We start from the raw sequence: 10,930 nt of genomic DNA, 5'->3' as shown, positions 1-10,930 counted from the left end.
ACTTTACTGTGGCTGTACAGCTCTGTCGCACTGACACAGGTAGGGAACACGCTCCATTTTACACAGTCCGTACAGAACATTACACATGAAATACATTCACAACTTCTGAAAAATCAAGCAGATTTGTACTCTGTGGGTTTTGATTGTCTGTGCCTGATTTTTAGAGCTGCTGATCATAGCTATTCTTTTGTGTACTTTACAAGACCTTGTATAAAATTGGCAAATAACAAATAATGCCTTTCCTTTTTCTTTTAAAAATAAATTTTAAAAGGGAAACTAGACTACAGTGGCAATTGCAGCATGGATAGATTGATATGAAACTCTATCAAAATCATGAAACCGCTGACACAACATTAATTCAGTAAGAAATTAAAGAAAAGTTAATTTTAAAAACACATTATTTCTAGAAAATCTTATAACCAAACAAGTTCTGTGCCATTATTAGACTACATGCAATTCTGATTAAAAGCTACGTGTAAAAATATAAAGTAAATTAAACCACCTGACAGATCTAAAAAAGTAAAGTTACAAGTATCAAGTTGGGGTGTCTGTAGAAGGGTCTATCAAGTGCTACTCTTAGCCCTGTTCACTTCAGTGTTTTAGGAATGGTCAAAGAATACTATTGGCAAAAGGTATACTGACAGTGACAGCTAGAGAGGATCACTTAAACTTTGTCTAAAGATATGCTGTAGTGCACTCTTTTCATCGAGTAAGAAACCAAAACATACTGTTTCTGCTACCTTATCCCCGCTAAACCCAAGGAAAACCTGTGTCTTATGTAACTGTTACTTCTCTCAAGCTGCTGAGTGTTCAATTGTAAAATAAACTGTGTTAAAATGTGCAGATGATACAAACATAAATGCAGTCACAATGTAAAATGACCCAGATGTGGCTGTGGACAAAGAGAAAATGTTTTCCCAAGTTACTCTTATTTTCATAATACCCGTCTTTGTTTTTAGTCTGCCTTTCTTCCTCGTCTAGCTAGGATCTTAGAATTATTTCTGTGTAATATCTGTCAATGTAATTAATGGTCTGCTTACTCCCTCTTCCAGATCATTAATGAAGATGTTAAATAAGACTAGTTCTAATACTAATCCCAGGGTGCCTTGGCAGACACTTCTCCTCACAACATAATTCATCATACCCTTTGTTTGGAGATTGTTTGGATGATACAGCTGATGTAAAAGGAGGCTGCCCACCTGCCTGGCTGTGTTAACCACAGGGAACATATTACATCAATCACTGAAAAACTTCACTGACTTTGTTTGCTTCTTACTGCAAGCCAGAATACAAAGAGTACTGACAAGGTTCTACAGAAGAACTCTAAACCTTTTGGTCCCTGACACCTGAGAGACAGTTCAGCAACCAGATCACTGTAAATGCTCTAGATGACAGACAACTCACAGAAGCAATCACCTACTTTTGAAAAGAACCCTTACTGAATTAACCGAGATAGAGAAATAGAAACTCTCAGTTTAGAACCAAAACCAAAACCTCAAAACTTCAACTCCTAGAAGAAAGTAACCTATTTTTCTTAAAGTGCTCCCAAAATAGAGATGATTAGGCTGAAAGTGATTTATGAGATGTCAACTTCCTCAGCATCTTTGAGGGCAAAATCTATTTAGCAGCAGCTGAACTGTATTTAAGTTACTTTGGACAGATTTCTACAGATGGAGGATTCTCAAGATGATTTCCCCCCCAGATAATGATCTAGGTGATGTTGTTCTTACATACATGGTATCACCAACTCTTGTTTAGTCGTTTGCATCCCTTTTTCTGTCATAGCTTGTTAATGTAGTTTTCCTTTCTGGTAAATCATTCTACAGATGGCCAAAGCAAGGTCTTCTCACTTTGAAAAAACAAATATAAGACATTTAGTGGTCACTGTGAGTTTCAACAGTTTTTATTTTATTTGTGTAAGTAATTTATATAATCTCTTGTCAGCCATAGCGGAAGCTTCCCACTATTACAAAAAGAGTCCAGGGGATCTACTTTTCAAGAGAGGAGTCTAGTTAAACCGAAGTCTACTGTAGTTGGTTATGTCTTTGGGCAGCTTCTTACTACATACTTTCATGATTCCAATATTATTCATGCTGTTTGTAGATATAAATCCTATAAATCTTCATCCAGTGTGCTTCTGAAGTCCAGTTAGAGGCCGTCTTTGGTTTGTTTTGTGAAGTTCTTTCAGTTTTATTTTTTCCTCACCAGATTCTACTTAGTAGTAACCAACATTAATCTTCCCCTAGTTACTCTAGTGTCTAAAACCCGTTACAGCACTGACACTTTTATTCACTGTTTTACTCAGCTTCTCTTTCCCTTTGATCTGACTTAACATGGGTAGTAGAACAGGCCCAGTTCACAGCTACTTTCTCTACAACCTTCCTCAGCCTGTGGTGGGCCACGCTTTATTAATACAAAATTATCATGAAAGTCTGCATGAAAATTGTCATTAAGTCTGCATGAGGGAACCGAAGGCAAAGGTTAAAACACAGTATAGAGAGTTCAAAATATCCAAAGGCAAAAGGAATAAATCATTTATAGTACTGCAGTGTTGCCAACTCAAACTTAAAAAGTGCATCCAAACCCAAGGTTTTGTCCTTTTTTGAACTTTCCAGTACTCCTGTCAAATATCTTCCTCATCAGCTTCTATTAGGTCATACCCTGCCAAATAATACTGCTGCCAAAGCAACATTCTCCCCACTTCACAAATCATGAGAAACTCTACTGCACAGAAGCCCACTTCCTACTACTATAGCAGTTTAACCAGCAACCCTTTACCGACAATCCTCTGCCAACACCTCTTAGATATGGTATTTCATTATCAGAAGGGGAAAAAATAAATAAGGGCTGCAGCATATGCAAAATACAATTCAAAACTTGTTTAAGTAACATGAAGAATTTCACACAGTATTTAAAAACACAGGGAGAGAAATCTGGGTGATTGAGCAGTGTGGATCTTAGACTCACAGAAACAAGCAGATTGGAAGAGACTTGTGTTAACCTAATCCCATGTCCCACTCAAAGCAAGGCATTACTCAAAGTGAGATCAGGTTTCACAGGGCTTTTCCCAAAAGTATTCTCCAAGTGCGGAGATTTCACATACATCCTAGACAACCTACTCCTGTGCTTAATCTCTTTTCATGATTTTTTTTTTCTTATATGGTAAACATTTCCTTTATGTGTTGCATTGCCTCTTGTCCTTCTGCTGTGTGCCTCTGAGAAAAGCTTCTGCATCCTTAACGACTTCCCCTTTTCTTAAGCAGGTGAAGACAGCAATCAGAGGCCAGAAAGCCTTGCCCTTCTCTTCTAAGCAAGCACCACTCTCTCAGTTTCTTGCTGTCCATCATGTGCTCCAGCCCCCTAAACATACCAGCGGAACTCGGCTGCACTCTCTCTAGTTTGCCAACATCTTCCTGTGCTGAGGAACCCAAACCTACACACAGGAGTCTGGATGTGGCTTCACGGGTGCTAACCAAACAGAAATAATCGTATCCCTCGACCTTATGGCTGTATAGCACCTGAAGCAGCACGGAGCACCATTAGCCGCGGTTGCCTAAGGGTGCATTGCTGGCCCATTTTCCATTTAACCAACGTGACACCCGCAGGTCCATTCCGCAGCGCTTCCCCTCCGCAGTTAGTCCCTAGCCCAACATTTGTAGCACGGGATTATTCCACACCAGCAGCTGGACTTTAAAAAAGGAACATTTTCTTTCTTCTATACAAGCCCAGCCTTCTTTGTTTCTGAATTCCCTCAAGTCTACAAAATAGACTACATCCACACATCTGAAGCCCAGCAAGTCATTCACCAAGTCCTGTCTTTGTGGTCCACATTTGTTTCCTTTTTTTGCTTCCTTCTGCTCCCTACTACTTCTTACCCCTTGGGGAACAATCTTGGCTGGTCCTTTTTTCCTTTCCAAAGCTCTCTCTGGCTTGAAAGCCAGGAATGAAATGAAAACCTCAGCTGCAGTAACGATACGCTGCTTCCTTCCAGCCAGGAGGAAAAATCTTTTTCTACTCTCCACAAGGAAAGGCAAAAATTCATAAAGAGCTAAAGCTTTTTATCCTGCTTCAAAACTGTCTCTAGCCTTTACCAAACTCAACAAGATCTATCCTTTCCTTCCAATCTGTTACCCTTGACTGAGGTTCAAGAATAAAATAGCAATAGTAAGCTCTTTGGACCAGACAGGAAGCCAGACATGACTTTTGGGCAAAATAAGTATTTTAGAAAATGAAAATAGAAATAAAGTTCATAAAAAGGGACATTCAAATTACTTTCACTAGCCAATTTGAGTTCTGTTGTTGCATTCTTACATGACTTGCTGATAGGGATGCAAGTAATAAATATATGTATGGAAGACATCCAGTTTTGTTTAATTTACCAGCATTGTTTGAGGAGCTATGAATCATGTCAGAGATTTAAAGGGATTACTAGTAGAGAAGAGTGTAACCTTTCTTCCAATACAACAGCTGTTCCAAAAAATTTCCATAATAACAGTTGCTTTTAAATTATATAAAGAACTGCAAAGCCTTTTTAGCTTCATATCAATAATGCAGCTTCGATTCAAAAGTTGCTAAAGAGATAATCCTCAGCCTTTTTTTGTCAAGGCCAGTTTGTGAATAGCAATGATTTAAATCCCAATGTCAGAAATCTTTTTCAAGGGAAGGAAAGAATAGTCTTTACTTCCCTGGAACTTGGACTGAAAAATTATAAACAATGCTTGGAAAACAGTTTTTTCATAAGTCCTTCAAGAAAGCTACTGATGCCTAAACAAATAATTTAAAATAAAAATATCAGAAATGCGGCACAGACATGAAAAAAAAAAAATGTCCTAAAATACCTAATCCAGCATTACTGATAAAAATAAAACAAAAACCCCTATATCTAGAATTGGTGTGTTTTACTAAAGAAGGATTATTTTATTAATTTTCAAGGCGCAGACAAGTCAGTGAAAATTGCATTACTTTATCTTCCACTCTTCCTGCTTCTGTCTGTGATTGAATACTGGCCTCTGACTGCTTAATGCTTATTCATTCCTCATTTTCTGGGCAGATCACTAGTTTGTGAAGATAATTAGAGACCCCTGCTATTCCTTCTAAGCCTTGAATCTTCAGGCTAATTAAAATAGAGTGCTGAATATACATATGCAGCTGATAAAGGCTTGCAGCAAGGTACTAGGAATCATACTGTTTGCGTAACAGAGGGGTAAAAACCGGCTGCATCTCTTAGGATGATTTTTACTATGACCCTCATTGCATTTTGTCCAGCAGACCTCACTTATTTTGGTCTGTTATTACAGCTTCATGGATCTTACAATATTACCTCTGCTTTTAAACAAATATCATCCTAATGTTTTTCAGGACAGCATTAAAGTACAACATCTTAACCTGAAGGAAAACCAGTAAATTCTTCATTCCAAGATCATCTTCTCCTAAATCCTTTTATTTTTCCTTGAGGTGCAATGCTTAAATGTAGAACATCCAGGATAAGAGAATACACCTCAGAACACTGTATGTATAAATGCAGTATGGGCAAGAAGGCTGCAAAGCCTGTTTCTGCTCCTCTCCAGACAGCAATTTTCTCCTTTTTCCTTTCATCTATTTTAGTGTGTACATAGCCTAGAGGTACTGCTGGACACTTTTTTCTTAAATGTCTTCAAGGCTTTACCCTTTGAATAAACTACTACAAGTTTTAAATGTTTAAATGTTAAAGAAACGTTTTCTTTTCTCCTCCAGCCAAACACAGTAACTTTTACTTCATTTGGGAGGAGCCAATATCCATCAACAAAACAAGGAAAACTACTGGCACTGAACTGTGTCTCAAGATGCAGTAAAGTTACAAGCACTGTTCATAAGTTGCTAAGAAGGTTGTCTGTACTTATCCTATGAATATCCAGCTTCAGGAAGATCTGCTGTTCCCACCCTGAGGCAGTTGCACATCGCTGCCAAATTTGTTGGTCCAAACGAAGTTAAACTATGACTAAATTAGATTACGCTATTGTGAATGGGTAGAAGTATATATGCCGAGGGATCTGAGTATCTAAAAGAAAGCAGAGGATTTAACTGGGAAGGGAATAAGAAACTTTAAGGAATCTATAATTTTCAGTACAAATTTATAAAATAGCTTTGTTTTTTTCAGTTATTTCCCCAACATTTTATTGCAAAATTTAGGCTGAGTCTTAGTCAATTCTTCTCCAATATTACTTTATAATTTAAGAACTGCAAGAGATGTTTTCTCCCTTGGGCATAAAGTTTTGGAAAGAAACTTGGTACTGCTTAATACAGTTACAGAACTTTGAAATGTCATAATTTGTGTACTGTGCTGAACATTTCTGAAGGAATCCATATATTTTCAGATCTTTCTTTTTCTCCAGTGTTTCTTCCTAACACACACAAAAAAAACTTAGTTTGTAATCGTTTCATTTCAGAGGTCTGATACCAAGACATAAGAAGTCAAAAACCAGGGCTTCCCACATTCAACTTCAGTGCTACCTAGCCTTGAAGATACCTAGGTTCCCAGGAAGTTAAGTTTCTGCTGTAGCCAATTTTCTGCCCCTAGGATGTGCACAGACATCAAGACTTGAAGATCCCCATTTCTTTATACATCATATGTAGATGGCATCAACTAACTATCTCTACGTATCTTGCTTTTGGAGTCTGCTCCAAGAGATGTAGTTTCTTGTAATGCTTACAAGGTCAACTCTTGAACAGAAACATGGTGAGGAGAATATTGTAGTGGTCTCCGCGATTCTCGTTCTTGCTGCCTTAAACCAGTCACACAAGGAATAATACATCTAGGTTCAAAGCACTTGATCTGATTTGGAGCAGCATATGGACTGTTGATCTCCTGCCACCACCAAAGGAACTGCCATTATCACTGGGTTATGAGGTGCTCTGATGGAGAAAAGAGCAGGAAGGAATCTCTTTAGTAGTAAAACATTTCCCTTAATAAAAATGAAATGAAATAAAATAATGGGTGTAGATGGATACCGAATACTTAATAACATAACTTAATAACTACACCATTAAGACACAGATTTACTCCCAATAAGCCACAATTAAATTCATACTCTCAAAAGCTCCTGTTACAATTAACAGCAAGATCATAGCCTAAGATCAGAATAACCTTCCAGAGATAGTTATATTACAAAATAGAAAGTCTGAGGTGGCTATGTTCAGCAGTCAGATGCTTAAAATTAGATTTGATAATTCCAGGCTAACCTAAATGACCTTGGTGCCAGTCACTTCTCTAGTTCAAGAGCAAAGTATGTTACAGAAAGTAAAAACAGTCTGGTAAGAGAGACAGAGTTAGTCTCACTTCAGAACCCTGTCTGTTCTAATCTCTGGCATACTTTCTTAGGAGTTAGAAACTCTAGGATCAATTGCTCTCCACTTCCTAGGGGATGCACCACTGATTATCCAGGTATCAATGGATTGCTATAGCAGCTTAAAGAAACTGCACCATCCTCTTTTTTTGAAAAAAGTTGCTTTACTTGGACGCCTAACCAAAGGAGGTGGTTCACTGCTATGAATCCAGACTGCAAAGAGGCGTCTAGGCAACTCCATAGCACTTCCAGACAGTGCCTGGCTCAGCGTACAAGTGAATCAAGTTCTTAGACATAACTCTTTCCTTACACTGCATAAGGAAAATAGGTGACTGCTTGAAGTTACGCAGCGGGGTATCCAGTAGCAGGAACTGGCATTGTTCCCTGTATGGCTAATGGAGAGAAAGACCTAATGAGGCCTCTGCTCTAAATCACTGTCTGGTGAGGTGCCTACCTTTTGCCATTGATTAGATAGGGAGTTCAGAGTTTCCATTACCTTACAAATATAGTATAGTCGATGGACCTCAATTATTACTCAGTTTTAGGGAGTGTGAATAACTTGTCTCTCTCCTTTTAAGTCTAATTTCCTCCTATGGATTTAACCCTCTGGTCTGAACAGAAGAAAAATTCAGATTTAAGACAGATAATTCCACCTTCCCCCCTTTCCCCCCAGTAAAGGCCAAGAGATTAATGCAGTACAAAGGTCTCTTAGGAAAGAAGTATGATTTTCAGTGTTTGAAAGCAATCCACATCTAATTCATGATTGAAAATGGCAAAATTACTCTGCTGAAAACTAACACGTCAAACTACCCAAGATTTTCAAAGACTATTGTTTTGTTTCATCTCTAGGAAAAACAAGAATTATTACAGAGATAAGAAGCTGTTTTTTTCTAAAAGAGTGTGGACTTGCTTAGAGCTGAACAGTCATTCACAGGTCAATCTGTCATACTATTATTCACTGCTTAGGGAAATCCTGGTTAATAGTGTGACAATACTGACATATTAGTAATTTGTTAAAAAATAATTGGGCACATAATCAAGTGGTATGGGTCTTTTTGCATCCTTTATCTGTCTAACTCATGTCCTGTTTTTTCAACTTAAAGTACAATGTATTAAACTTATAAATAAGAAGTTGACTTTCTTCTTATTATATGAATTGGAATCCTAGGAATATGCTTATCTGTGACCAGTTTTCAATTGGTATGAATTAGGATGGTACTATTAAGTTTCACCTATTGCTTTTACTTCCAATCCATTCATCCACTAATTGCAAGTATTTTCAACACATACTCAGTGTTCAATAAGAACAGTACATGTTGTAGCATTTTATTGTGGCTGCAGCAATGAAATAAATGCAAGAAAGTCTGTTACTAAAACTGTTATTCACAACTTATATATTGATACTTTGCTGCAATTTCCAAAGAACCTACTTGGTCTGTATCTTTATAATAACTGCAGCTGTAAAAATAGTATGCTTTCTGTAATAGAAAGCAAGAAAAGGATCCCAGCACTCAAGGCGTTATTTATTTTGAGATAACTGACAAAAAAAAATAAAATTAACTATACATCCAATATCAACTATGCACGACCTTCAAAAATCCCTAGCAGACCAAGAATTCATAACCAGAACACATTCCCTGAACAGTGCATCTTTTGAATAAACTGCATTAACAGACTTATTTTTTAAGGGTTTTGAAATGCTTCTACAAGGTTTAGGAAGGACTTCATTAGGATTACACAATGAGCAATTCTGAGTATGCTTAAATGTTCACATTAACTCTCTAGGCAACCATGAAACAGATCAGTCATCCACTGCTTATTAATTCTTACCCAAGATTTTGTCACTGTAAAGGGAATGCCTTTGTAGTTCACTGTATACATCAACCAGCCCCAAAAAACCCAAACAACCTATGCCTTAGTGAGAATCTCAATGCCGACGCTGTTCTTTGGACTGTTGGGTTAGAAGAACAGGGTTTGCTTGTATTCTGCATATTTCTGTTCTGTCATGCTGCCTTCAGAGAAATCTAACTTTACTATTTGGTCTAAAATGATACTGCATTTAAATTAGCCTATATTTGCAATATGATTCCTTGCCAACATCTTTTTTCAAATCTTCTTTAATTGCAAATTTAACCTATGTATTTAAACTGCACACCAATATTCTAAGGCTAATACATCAATTCAAGGGAGAAACGTAAAACGAAGAGTTTGAGCAATTTGATATTGGTAGCTCTACTCTTGTAAATTAACATAAATTTTATACCAAATGTCCTGTGACATGAACTGGTACAGCAAGGCTGGGAATCAATGCTTCCGTATAAATTCTGGAAAATGGAATGAAAAAAAAAAGGATTGTATACCTTCCATAATTCTGGGAAACATGATTTTTTTGAAAGAAATGTACTTTTTTAAAAAAAACCACACAACCAGATCACAACTGCAATAATGTAACAGCTATGTTAGCAAAAATATGAGTGTCCAGTTCTGAGCACACTGTTCTATAGTATGCTATTATCTGAATGTAAATTTTGCAAATACACAAACAAATCAAGAAATGGTGCCTGAGAACACCACTGGGAAAAATAACAGAGGCAGCTGTGCACACAGCTACAATACTGTAGGGGCCAGATTTATGAGCATATGTAGTGTTACTCAATTTCTGTTTTAAAAATGTATTCTACCTTTCACTGCAGGTAACTTGCCATTGTTTGCTATATCAATTATCATAATACAGTAGAATGCTAGGATTTTATTCACATAACAGCAGACAGGAAGTAAAAAACAGTCAAGTGTTAAACTTATAACTGAGTGACACTTATTTGCTTGTTTGTTCTTGAAACTTGCACTTTTAATTACCTGTGGGAGAGATTCTTTCTTGTGGACATTAGCTTTTTCAAATTCAAAATAAGGTGTGAACAACTATTGATGGAATTACCTGCCAATAAATGTCATATTGTAATAAAGAACCCATAAATAAATGTTATCAAAGCTTTTATTTTCTAAACAATCTATCAGCCTCCTTTTAAAACTTGCCTTTTACAAAATATGTTCCCTTGCAGCCTGGGAACTGCAGTGTTGAAATTGAATGGCAGCAACTGAGATTTCCTGACTCAAGGAATTACTGTTACAAAAGCAGCTAAAATTATTCTACTTGGAACACTGTAAAACACAGTTACATATTTTTGTCTTGGCTGCACTACTATGTCATTAAAAAAAACTGTATCAGCAACTTTCTTCATTCAGCTGCTGTCATTTAAGTACTTTCACCTAAAAACCACCCTGAGTAAGAGTTCAGCATTGGGCACTTGTTTCAAACTATAAACCAGTTAGACTGCTATCTTTTACACTGCTATTATCACTCCTCCCTTTGTTGCAAATGTATTCTTAAACACTTTTACTAAAGCAAAGAAGCTAAACGTCACCACCAAACGTACCTCCAACCAACATGACCACCGCCAAACACTTTAATATAAAGCTCACCAACAAGTAATTTGTACGTACCTGGAATTCAGCTTTTAGTGGAATAAAAGCACATGCAAAAAGTGAGTTACTGCAGAATCTCTGGTCAAAATTAATTGTTCACATGAGTGGAAAAAGGGTAGAGAACC

This window comes from Falco biarmicus, chromosome 1 (genome assembly GCF_023638135.1).
Source record: "Falco biarmicus isolate bFalBia1 chromosome 1, bFalBia1.pri, whole genome shotgun sequence".
Lineage (NCBI taxonomy): Eukaryota > Metazoa > Chordata > Aves > Falconiformes > Falconidae > Falco > Falco biarmicus.
The sequence above is the reverse complement of the archived record's forward strand: the minus strand, read 5'-3'. Positions refer to the sequence as shown.